Raw genomic sequence first — 12,820 nt, forward strand, 5'->3', positions numbered from 1 at the left:
GGCCAGCAGCTGGACTTCACCCCTTGTAAATACCTCCCTTTCCCGTCAGGAGCCCAGAGATAAGCCATCCAGGATTCTGCCCGGAGAGGCTGGTACCCCTTCCATCAGCCGAAGGGCAGCGGCCCCCAGTCAGCTGCCAAGCCAGACGGCCAGCGCCTCCCCCACCCCGAGACCATGAGCGCGAGTTGAAAGGGCTCCAGCGTGCCGTGCTGCGTAAATGCTGCCCGGGGATTCTTCTACATTTCCTTTTAGCTTTCGAGCCATGGCCAGGGTGGGTTCTGGTGAAATCCTGCACGAGGCTGAGGGCCCACTGTCCAATCCCTCTTCCTCTTAGCCTCATGGCGGCCCCTGGCCCTCACCCAGCCGTCACCCCGAGGTCCCTCTGTGAGCATCTGAGGCTATGTGCCAGGGTCTCCATATGTGTCCTTTTCGGGGAGAGGCATGGCGGCAAACTCAGGTTCCAGGCTGCCCCGTCCCCGGGAGACCAGCGCCCCCGCCTGCTTCAGTGAGTCCCCGGTGAGCAGGGACTTCACAGCAGTCACGTCTGGTGTCGGGGGGCCGCGGGCACTGGCCGGCCATCTCTGCTGCCGTCTGCAGAGCCTGTCTGCCCCTTGAGCCGGTGCACTTGCAGAGCACTCGGAGCGCGGAGGCTGAGGCCGAGGGCGCGCAGGCTTTGCGCAGGTTACCACGCGGAGAGGTGTGCAGTCAGGGTCCGGCTCCGATCTCTGCAACAGAAGGCTGCGGTGGAACCGGAAATACACCGCTGGGAAGGGTCATGGGGGCGACACAGTGTGGTGCGTGCGCGTGTGGTGGGCACTGTCATGTCAGCCCACGAATGTGCATGTGCGTGTGTGTGACCGGGGGTGTGTACATGTGAGTGCAGATGTGTGTGTGTGACCGGAGCCGTGTACATGTGAGTGCAGTTGTGTGTGTGTGTTCACATGGAAGGGTGTGTGCAGGTGTGTGTGTCAGGACGTGAGTGTGCGAATGTGTATGGGTGTGAGTCACGGTGCACAAGTGTCCAGGTACGTGTGCATGTCCGGTGTGCACACGAGCGTGTAAATCTGTGCGGCTCGGGGGTGTGGGTGTGAAGATGTGTGTGTTAGTGAGTGCACCACACAGCTCACAAGTTCCCACCTGACCTGGGCCTGCGTGTCTCCCTCCCCCGGACTGTTTCCCTGACTCAGGGCCCACCATCGTCCTTCCTTCCTGTGCCGCCCCAGGGCCTCTGCTCCTGCCTTCAGGCCTGGCTCAAATGCTGTCTTAGGCACCGGCCCCCGAGCCCCCATCTCCCCACCCCCAGGCTCTGCCACCTCCACACGCTCGTTCCGCGCACGTCCCTGTCCTGCTGACCTGGCGGGCGCCTTCTCGGGTAGGTCAGGGTCCACGGCTGCCTGTGGCGCTGCAGCACGGCCCGGCCACAGGGTGGGCCCTCAGCGAGCACATGCTGATGAGTGAATGCTGACTTGTTTATTTTTTAACTGGAAAGCAAAAAATTAATTATGCTTTTAACCTTAAATCCCACCATGTGTTGACTCAGTAGGCACTTGTCATTAACCGAAAGGTCTCGGGACCAAATTCTCAACTCATCGAGAGGGCTTTGGAAGCGAACCCCACTCTTGTGAGGCCTGACTCCGGCTGCCTGGGAGCCCCGAGGGTCCCAGCAGCCGATCTGGGCCTGTTTCTCCCTCCACTTGGCCAGTTTCAGAGCACGCTCAGCCCGGGGGGTGTATTCTCGCCACTTGGGGGGAGACGGTGTTTTGCTGGATTCTAGGCAGCTTCCACCCTGGTGGAAAGGCTCATTCTGAGAAGTAGCCCATTTTCCAGGTAGAAGACAGCAGTTCTCAAGTGAAAGTGAGCTGCCTGAACTAAGGCTGGGGTTTGCTGTGGGGACAGGGTGACTTCGAGTGCCTTTGTTTGAGGTGAGCCTTGGGTTTCCAGAGTGCAGCCTTCCTGCCCCTGAGATGGCCCTCCGAGCATCACACCCCTCCCGGCCTCCCTCAGACCGGGGTACAGGGAAGGAGGCAGAGGGTGGGTCTGTGGGGTCTGGAACAGTCTCAGCCTGAGGGGTTAGGCCCGTAAGTGCCCCCTACAGCCCTCGATGGTAGCTGCGAAATCCTAATGCTGGGTTTGAATAGCAGGGAGGTCTCTGCGGGGAGGTCTCTGCGGGGAGACCTGGGAGGTCTCTGCAGGGGAAGGAAAATCACATTCAGGTGAGCCACTCTTGACATTCAAAGTGACTCCCAGGGATAGTGCCAGGGGACACAGCCATCCTGAAGAGGACGGCTGCTCTAGCTGTCCCCTAGGCCCTCTGGGGACGCGCCAGCCCTTTCTCTGTAGTCCTGTGTTTAGGAGGAAAAGTCCTGAGGGTCCCCCATTCCTCCTTGCAGGAATGTTCAGATCGTTCCTCTGTGATGCTGACATGTGCTTTCTTCCTGCCCTCAAGGCTAGTGGCTCATGTGTCCGTCATTTGCACAGTCAGCAACTTGCACCCAGGTTTGGGCAGGCCTTCCGATGATGAGAGGGCACCAGGAGATAGCACCAGTATCCCCAGCCCTCAGCATCCAGTGCCCCTCAGTCGTGGCATAGCCCAGCTTCCGTGAGCTTGTCCAGAGCTGCTCAGCGGTGGGTGCTGTGTGTGGATGCAGCCATGTTGGGAGTTAGCAAGCCAGGACAGGCGAGGGCAGGGACATAAAGGTACCTGCAGTGAAATCGCTGCAGGAAATGCCCAACCTGACTCCCGAGGGCCTGACCACAGATTTGGCTCTGAGTTCTCTTACCCCCAAAGTTACAGGGAAACAGAATTATATTGAACTGTATAGCACTTGTAAAATAAAAACAAAGCCATTGTTCAGAGGATTAAAGCTACTTTGAACACCAAGAAATTTCCCCCTTCTATACCTGGTTTGCTGAGATTTTTATACGAAAGACGGTTGAACTTTGTCAAATGCTTTTCCTGCTTCTGTGGAGATAACTGTGTGTTTCTCCTTCATGCCGCTAGTGGGGCATCTCACGCTGATTGACTTGCATTGGCTGGACCACCCCTGCATCCCGGGGTCGTAACCCACTTGGTCATGGCATCTGATCTTTCTGAATTCACTGATGTTTTGTCAAGGACTCTCACATCTGAGTCGGCATGTCATCTCCCTTTTTCTGCCGTGGTCCCATCTTGCTTTGTACCAGAGTGACACTGGCCTCCTCAGACGAGTTTAGACGTGTTTCCTGTTCTTCAGGAAGGTACCTCCACATCACAAAGGTCACTCTTAGTGGGGAAAAGCCGAGAGCTTCCCCTCTGAGGTCGGAACAAGGCAGGGATGCCCCCTCTCGCCCCTTGTAGCCTACACAGTGCTGGAGGTCCTCGTCTGAGCAATCGGTCAGAAAAAAGAAATAACAGGCATCCAGAGTGGAAAGAAAGAAGTAAAATTAGCTATTTTCAGATGACATGATCTTCTATGTAGAAAACCCGTAAGACTCCGCAACAGGCATGAGGTAGTGGGGATCACAGTGCACACACACATCTCAGTGGCATTTCTGGACTCTAATAACACACTGTCCAGAAAGGAAATTAAGAAAACATTCTCATTCACATTAACATCAAACAAAATAAACTGCTCAGCGATAAACTTAGCCAAGGAGCGTAAGGGTTTGTACACTGAAAACTATAAAACTACAAAAAAACTACAAAACCTTGTCTCATACCATATTACAAAAGTCAACTCAAAATGCATTAAGGACATAAACATAAGGTCTGAAACTATAAAACTACTAGAAGGAATCATAGGGGAAAACCTTGACATTAGTCTGGGTGATGACTTTTTGGCTGTGACCCGAAAACACAGCAACAAAAGCAAAAATAGACAATTGGGGCCACATCCAACTAAACAGCTTCTGTACAGCGAGGAAAGCCACCAACAGAGTGGAGAGACAGTCCACGGAATGGAGCAAAGTATTGGTAAGCCACACGTGTGATGAGGCTTCATATCCAAAACGCACAGGGAACCCAGACTGCTCAATAGCAAGAATACGGATAACCCAATGATAAAACGGGCAAAACACTTGAACAGACATTTCTCAAAAGAAGACATCCACATGGCCAACGGACACTTGGGAAGATGTCCGCTTATCTCCTCATCAAGGAAATGCAAATCCAAACCACGAGGAGATGTCACCTCACACCTGTCAGAAGGGCTGTTAGCAAAAAGTGTGTAAAAACAGGAACCCTTGTGCACTGTTGGTGGGACTGTAAATTTATTTATTCAACCATTATGGAAATAGCATGGAGGTTCCCTAGAATATTAAAAGTCAAACTTCCGTGTGATCTAGTCATTCCAGTTCCGAGCATAACCACAGGAGTTGAAATCAGGAGAGCTGTCTGAGCTCCCGTGTTTGCTGCGGCCTTACTCACAGCGGCCAAGGCACGCGAGCAACCTGAATGTCCCCAGGTGAGTGAAGGGACAGAGCACGTGTGGTGATATCCACCCCACGGAGCATTACCCGGCCTTTAAAAAGGAGGTCCTGCCAGCGCGAAACACGGATGAGCCTGGAGAGCGTTACGTTAAGTTCAAAGCACCAGACACAGAAAGACACACCACGTGAGTTCGCTTCCATATGGGATCTACCAAAATCAGACTCACGGAAACGGAGAACAGGGTGGCGGTTGCCGGGGGCCGAGGTGGGGACGGGGAGACAGGGGGAGGGGAGGGCTGGTGTCAAGTCCCCGTGGCACAAGGTGAGGTCTTGAGGCGCTGTCAATGGGGCGTCTGTCGTGAACGGTACCGAATCGTGCTCTCGAGAATTTGGTGAGACACTGGATCTCGTGCATCTTTACACGATTAAAAATAGAAATTTCTCCCAAGGGAGTTTGTTTAGGAAAGCTCATTAAAAACTGGAATTTGAAATGTCAACATAGGGGGGCGGTTAGGGAAATGAAGATAAAGCACCCTGGCGGACTGTCACGACTTTTACACCCGCGTTATTAAGATTGAAGCGACGTTTACATACAAGCGTAAAGAAAAGTACGTAAAACCCGTGTCCACCGGGAAGACAGCACGAAACGCTCAAGTGAACGAAAAGGGGAAGGTCACGTTTTGCAGTTTTTCAAGATCGTCTTAGCAGTCAGCGGAAGCGGACTGTCTCAAACGAGGGTCGGCAGATCCGCGGTCACGCGCTGCTGCGGCCGCTGGGGTCCTGCGGGCACAGCGTGAGCGCGGCCGCTGGGAGGGCGAGGGCGGCTCCGCGAGCGGGGCTGTCCCACCCACGAACAGGGCTCGCGTTCTATGTGCGTGGGTCGTCTTTCACATCTTAATAGAAGTTTTCAGTTTCTCCATAAAAGTTCCGCCCTTTCTTTTAAAGGGCGATTCCCGGGTGCTTTGTAATCGCTGGAAGGGCATGTGTCTGGGCGCTTGGCTCATACGCGGCTCGGCTGTCGGTGCGTGTGTTGAGCTCACACACTGCGCCCTCGCGGGACCTCATGGCCGGTCTTTGCCGCTCCTTTCAGGATATTTTACACCCGCGCAGATAGGACAAGAGTGTGGCACCAACCCGCACCCCCCACCCCGCATGCGGCGGCTCATTCGAGTAGGGGTCTGGCTTTGTCCTCCTGAGGCTCAGGGCCCTGGAGCGGCTCTTGACCAGAGGTGGACAGAAGTCAGTGGGTGGCTGCCGCAGCTCTCCGTCGCTCAGCCGGGGGGATCCTGGGGCATTCTGCAAGCCTTCTAGAGATTTCCCTGCGGGGTGGAGCTCCAGCTGCCCTCGGGGGTGAGCCTGCTCGGTGGGGGACACCTTTTCCTGGGCACCTTGAGTCCCTTCATTTCCTTGTCTCCTGTCTCCAGCCCTCAAGGGTTATTTCCCGGGGCGTCATCTTCCCAATACATTGTGTTCGTCGTCCTCGGGGTGTGCTGTCCACGGAGCCTAGGCCGGACCCGCAGCTGAATGCTTGCCTTTGTGAATGTCCCCTGGACAGTGAGCTGGAGGACGTCGGGGAAGGGTCAGTGTCGGCCCTGCTCCCTGCGGGGCTCCCGGTGCCGCGTCTGATGCTTCCACGGTACAGAGGCGATGCGCGAGCAGACGGACGGTAGGTGGCCGGATGGATGGGTGCATGGGGAGACGGACTGAGGAGAGACGGAGAGACGGAAGCCTGCGGGAGGGAGGCGGACGGATGATGGATGGATTCGTGGATGGACAGTGGCTGTGGAGGAGACTGGAGGAACCCAGGGCCCCTCAGATCATATCCCGCCCGGGGGCCGACAGCAGTCTCTGGTAAAGGATCTTGCCCATCGCCCCCCACCCCATTGCATTCTGCATCCTTCTCTGAAAAAGTTTTTCTGGGGCTTCAGAGATAATCGCCCTCACCTGACCCTTCCCCAGAGTCACCGCGCACCAGGCCTCCAGCCCCTCCTGAGGACCTTGTTTTGGGGAATGAGCAACACGGAGAACCACAAAGCCGAGGTGGGGTGGTATGACGGGCTTTCATTTTGGGTCAGAGTGAAGGCCAAAACCATCCTGTCCCCCTGTGACTCAGCCCCAGGTGCCTGCCGGGACACGCTGACCAGAGTGTCCACGCGGGAGGTGGGGAGGAGTGCCCGCCTGCCCCCTTCAGGAGGCGTTCTCCGCCCTCCGTGGCCGCCCCCTGCCCGCCAGCTCAGACCCCCCGGCCTCCGTCCCAGGAAGCCGTGCTGCTTGCCCCCGCGTTCAGAGCTCGGGCGGAGCAGCCCCCATCCCCGTCCCCCCGGCAGGGCGTCTCGATGGTTTACATTATCTGACGGATACTAGATCTTTTCCTGAAAGCCTGGTTTAATGAGGGGGGAGGGGAGTCGTGGGTGGCCATGGAGTTTTGAAGCTGGAAAGTGAGGTGAGAACTTTGGAGGGACAAAGACAAAGGGTCTGGGCAGGGATCGCACGAGTAAGTTTGAACAGCCCTGCAGCGGGCCGCCTGGTGACCTCAGACGGCAGGAATACAGATGCGGCCTGGACGTGCACTGTGCGCCGCGGGGCGGCTCGGCTAACACTGCTGGAGTCTGCCCGGCAACGTTCTTGCGTGGGTTCCGCTACTAGCCCTCTTTTATAAATGAGGACCTAAGGCACAGAGAGGTTGAGTCATTTGCTCTAAGGCACACAGCAAGTTCGTGGAGGAACCAGTCCCAATTCTGTCTGTACCCTAGACTGGGCACCATTCCAATGAGGATAGTACTGACTTATCTCTGTGACCACTGCCTCTACTAAAAGGACCAGTCCCTTTCCCCCTGCGAGACACAGCCAGAGACTATGAAGATGCTTGCCTGTCCACGGCGCCTTCGGACAGGGAAGATTGGGAGGCTGGAGGACCGACGATCGGCCCTCCAGTGAACTGAGTGGTACCTCAAGTAGGTCTCTGGTCCTCCCTGAACTTCCGTCTCTTCATCTGTAAAGCGGAGGTGGGCATCCTCCTGTGGCGAGAGTTCTTTTTCGTCCTAAAATTCTGGAGAGCCCCCTCCATTGGCTGCATATGTGAACCTCTCAGCGCTACGATATCTTGAGCCTCATGTCCTGCACCAGCCCAGTCTAATAACAGCGGGAGTCCCCCTGTGGAGGCTGAATGGGAGGATGCATAGACAGGCGCTTCATGCAAGGGCTGGTCGATCACTTCACGATGATGGTTTTCCTGCCGCAACTCACAGCACCGCGTGTTTAGAGGCTCACCACGTGGAAGCGTATGTCTTGCTCCCACCGCCGTCCAACCCTGGTTCTCCCAGTTGGGAGCTTTCCTCCTTCTGTCTCCTGGGTCTGCCTTCTCCCAGGCTCTGGACTCCTGTCCTTTCAACAGGCGGGTGAGGATTGCCAATTAGCGTTTGATGGCTCAGGCCCAGAAGTGGTCCGCATGATGGTCGTCGTATCCCATTGCCCGTGACGCGGCCACCCGGCTGCCCCTCCGCCCCCTGCAAGGGAGTCTGGGACCTGCGGAGTGCCTGCCGTGTGCCCTGGAGGAAGGGGAAATGACTTGGGGAACAGCCCGGCAGCCCCTGCCACGGAAGTGATGGTCACAGTGAAAAAGAAGTTGCTGCTATTGACCGTTTTGTGGAAGGAAGTCAGAGTCCCTTGACCAAGGGATCAAGACAGACTCAGGATAATCCCCATTCCCATGTGTGCGCAAGTGTGAGTGTGCAGAAGTGTGTGTATCCCTCAGTAAACAAAACCCGAGGCAAAAGCCCATGTGCCAGTACCTTGTTAGGAGGTAGAATCGCGGAGAGCGGAAGTGAGGGGAGGGGAGCCAACAAGACAGTCCAGCGAAGCGGCTGTCGCTTGGTGTGAGGAGATTTGGTCGTTTGTTATTAGGGGACCCTTTTCCTAGAGCCCGTGCCAACAGCTGCTTCTCGGGGCAGTCTGTCCCAGCAGAAAGGAAGGAAATTTGTCCTCCAGCTTCTTCGAGGCACGGCCAGTGACCCACGCTATGCTGCCTGGACTCCTGTCCCGGTCACGCATGGATGGGAAGTCCTCCGGCATCTGCCCCTGGGGCTGTGGAAAGTTCCCGGAGGGGGAGGTGGACGGTGCCCAGTGTGGACATCCAGTGAGGCGCCTGCAGAATGCAGTTGGAACCCATGAAAAGGTGTCTGAGACAGGTGTCATGTTTGCCAAGCTCACAGAACCCAGAATTGGAAGGAACCAAAATCCAGACAGACAACGTGGCGCCCGGCACCTGGTTAGCCCGCAGCAACATCCCCGCCTGAAGCGGAGCGTGATTCTGCCTTGCACTGTATCTGACCTCTTGAGAGCTTGAGTGTTTGCTGGGAAAAAAAAAAAAAAAAAAAAAAAAAAGCCCATGCACACATGATTCTCGGAGGCCGGGGCCCTGTCATCCTTCACTGAAATGAGCCCTTCAACAAATGTAAATACCTTCCCTGTTCCCCTGGAGGGCCGTCCTGACGAGGCCTGGCTGGGGCTCCTCGTAATCCCCGGGATTGCTGAAGCTTTTAGGTTGAACGAGTCATTTGTAAGGTCTGCCTTGCGGCCAGCTCTGCGGGGACTCGTCTGCGGTGGGCTCCCCGGCAGCTCCCGGAAAGCGCGGGCGGGACCCATGTGGCGCAGGTGAAGGGCTCTGCCACCGAGAGATGAGCCCCCGGAGTCTGAGAATCTCCAAACACTGCCACGGAGACTCGGCGGTGACAAAGCGTGGTCCTCCCAGGGGCTGGGAAGGTGGGGGGAAGGGTTGGCCGCTGTGTCTGAGTCATGGTGAGGGGCCGGGAAGAGCACAGAGCTCTAGGGTCTGAATGTCCTGCTTCCCTGGGGGCTGACCGCTGCAGTCACTCACCCTCACCGTGAGACCCTGGGCGCGCCACTTCCTCTGCTTTCATCACTCCCTTCAGGGGCTCCTGATCCCCCGCCTTACGAGGTCCGCGTGAGGGGCCCCTGCCCCGCTCCCCGTCTCGTGCTGCTGACGCCGGGAGCGCGCTGCAGCATCTTCCAGGCTCTCCCACTTCCTCCCACACGCAGCCGAGGGTCCCCGAGCCTCGGGCCGGGGACGTGGGAGGAGAGCTGTCGCACAGCTGGCCCAGCTCTGTTCCTTGTCCCCTGACGAGATGCTGAGAGCCAGCGGGAGACTCCCAAGACCTGAGAAAATGGGTTCTGGAATGGCCGTGTGGAGCCGGGCCCCCATCCCACGGTCCTGCCTTGGACGGTGAAGGAGGGTGGACCTGTGTCAGGACGAGCTCCTGTTCCCGCGGCGAGGCTGCGCCGGCTGAGGCACCCGCCAGAGGTAGATTTATTGAGCTTCTTGGACTCTGTTCTCGTGCCCTGAAGGCAGGCACAAGACAGACACCTCGCTTGGCCACCGGGGATGTGGTGAGCTCCGGTGAGGCAGCCGGAACGCTGGCGTGGGGCCAGGCAGGTGTGGGGCGCAGCCCGTGTGAGCGCGGTCAGGAGAGGACGTGGTCGTGTGGGTGGAGCCTCTGGAGCGAGGCCCCTGGTTGGATCCCTCCGGGGTCCCGGCTGGAGCTCTACCTGACCCGGCAGCAAAGGCATTTAGAAAGAACTAGGGGCAAAGTCACACATCGTGAGAATGCTGTACAGTGTGGAAAGGAGAGCTTGGAAAGTCAGCCCCTAGAACTGGGCTGGAGGGGCGCAGCTTCAGCCCCGCCGAGCCCTGCCTCCTCTTGACCACACGTCTGGGTGTGTGCATCTCAGCCTGTGTCGCTGGCCTGCACCCCTGCTACTGGGCTCTGTACCGTGTGTGTTCACTGGGCAGCACATCCCAAGGCTCCTGCCAGTGGTGGGTCTGATGGGGACCCCAGGTCCATCTCATGCTGGCTGTGACCTCGGGCTGGTTAGCCCGCAGAGCCTCAGGCCCCTCGTAGGCAGAGCTGGAAGAGCAGTGCTCACCTTATGAGATCGCTTGGGGGAGTCCAAGTGGCACAGGGAGAAGACACAGAGCACAACACCTACCGTACCGTAAGCCCTCGGCCAAAGCTCCCAGAGGAGCTTATCTGCGGCTCATCTGATCCAGCCTGTGGTCATGGGGTAGGGGTGTGGCCCCAGCCCAGGGATGACGGACACCCTCTTGGAGGACCCTCTGAACTGAAGCTTTGTGTAGGATGCCAGCTGGAACTGGCTCAGAAATAATCTCAAAGAGGAGGAGCGGTCATGGGAGGAGCCTGGTGAAGCGGGGACTGGCTGTGTGACCTTGGACAACAGCTGCCCCTGACACCCGGGGCGATTAGGACCAGAGCAGCCGAAGTGGAGGCCGGCCAGGGTGGTCTCCTGAGACTCTTCTGCAGCAAGGACCATTACTTATCCCCAGTGCCCGTTCTCCAGCTCTTCCTTTGTGTTCAGCTGGGCGGAGGTTAGCGGCGGTACTCTCCTGGCCTCTCTTGCCGCTATATGCAGCCCTGGGACCAAGTTCAGGGCACCGAGAAGTCACAGGAAGTGTCGTGTCATGTCTCTGGGAAGTCTCCTTTACAGAGAGGGCATGAACTGTCTTCAAATCTGAGAGGAGACTGAGGGGAGATGACGACCAGCTGTCATGTGGGATCGTGGCTGGGGAGCCTAGGACAGGAAAAGGAGATTAGATAATCTCCCTACCCAGGATCTAAAAAATAAGATCTATTTTTAAAAGGGAAAGGCATGGCCTTTCTTCTCTCCTTCTCCATCCTGCTGTCAGAAACTTGGGTGTGATGGCTGGAGCTCTTGCAGCCGTCTTGGGCCATAAGGAGGAGGGCCACGGTGTAGGGAGGCTGAAAGGAGCCTGGAACACTGTCAACTTCGCAGGCACCACACCAGCCCTGGAATACCCGCTCTGTCTTTTATGCAAAAGAATAAAATATTGTGTGTTTAAGCCACCTCCCATTGATTATTTTTGTTTTGTCCTATTTAGTGGAACCTAATCCCGATGGAAACATTTTCTAGCTCTTTAAATGCGTTCAGACTTCAACAGCATTCCGTCTGGGAAACTTTCCCATACAGCGTGATCTCAGAAAACAAGTAGCGTTTCTCTTCCTGTGGCCTCCCAAAGTTCTCCTGTTAAGTGTTCAGTGGCAGGTCCACTAGACCCTGATTCATGGCCCTCCGGCTGAACGGGATGAGACAGATATGTCCCATTCCAGTTCCTCAAAAAACAGCCAGACCAACTCGATGGCATTTTGGTACTTTTCCACTTTGTGGGAATCACGATGTACATCCTGTTCGTCAAGATGATGCGAAGAGCAGAGCTTCGTGGTTGTGGCCATCGCGCCGGCACGCGAGGCTGATGTGCGCTCAGCAGTGCACAGTAGGATGAAACACGCGTAAGCAGCATAACGTGATTTACTCTCGTGCTGCTGCCCCAACATTTAAACAGATGTCAGATGAGTAGAAAACACGGTGGGAGGAAAACATTAGGCTAAATTATTGCATCTGAAAAGAGGGAGTATCGTAAAAATGTTAAAAGAGAAAGTTAGTATTTATGACTGGAGTTGCTGGTAATTTTATCTTGCGTTTGCCTCCTTGTGCATGGTAATTAGAGCCTCCGCCGTGGGGTCAGTTGCGTGTTCCAATGGGCTCGGGCGTAGCCAACAAGGTCCTCCGCCTGCTGAGTTAGCCCCCCCCACCCCGAGAACACCAAACACACGCCTGGGGAGGGTTTTCTCGGGCCCACTGTAGGTCTCAGGAGTGAGGATTGCTGGTGGTGGGCCCATGGCATCCTCTTCCTGGATCCTGACCACTCGGGACACACGGCACCCATCTCGCAGATGAGGGGACTGAGGCCGGAAGTGAGGTTTTGGCTAGGATGCGGTGCAGTCCGCCTTGCGTTCCATCTCCTGAGTCCTGAGCCCTCCCTTCCTCTGTCTTTGTGCTGTTTAGACATTAAATGTCTCAAAAAAGCCACGTTGAAGACTTGGTTCTGTTTGCCTGCTGTTCTGGAAACTCTAAACCACGGCTGACCGAAGGCCACGGGCCGGAGGCCTGTGTTTCTCAGGGGCAAGGGTGCTGTGGTCACTGCCCTGGGTGCTTGGTGCAACGCAGAGTCCAGGCTGCACCCAGACCTTCAGGGTCACCACATCTGAGAGGCCAGGGCCCAGGAATGTGCGTTTTATGATCTGCTAGAGAAACGTCTTATGGGCAGAGGTTTGAGAGTCCCTGGCAGGGGGATTAGGAGTTCGGACTCTGTGGCTGGCGGTCACAACACCCAGTGAAACTAACACCTGCGTCCCTTGGTGGGGTTGAACTCCACTTCGCGGGCCTCAGGGTGAGGTTTGCATAGACGGGTCCAAACTCTCACCCTGCCACTGACACCCGCGTGGCCCCAGCGAAGCCACTTAGCCTTTCTAGAATGTGGTTTCTTCCTCTAGGAAACACGGGGACACCCACGCGTGTC

The sequence above is a fragment of the Mustela lutreola genome, chromosome 16 (assembly GCF_030435805.1).
Source record: "Mustela lutreola isolate mMusLut2 chromosome 16, mMusLut2.pri, whole genome shotgun sequence".
Classification (NCBI taxonomy): domain Eukaryota; kingdom Metazoa; phylum Chordata; class Mammalia; order Carnivora; family Mustelidae; genus Mustela; species Mustela lutreola.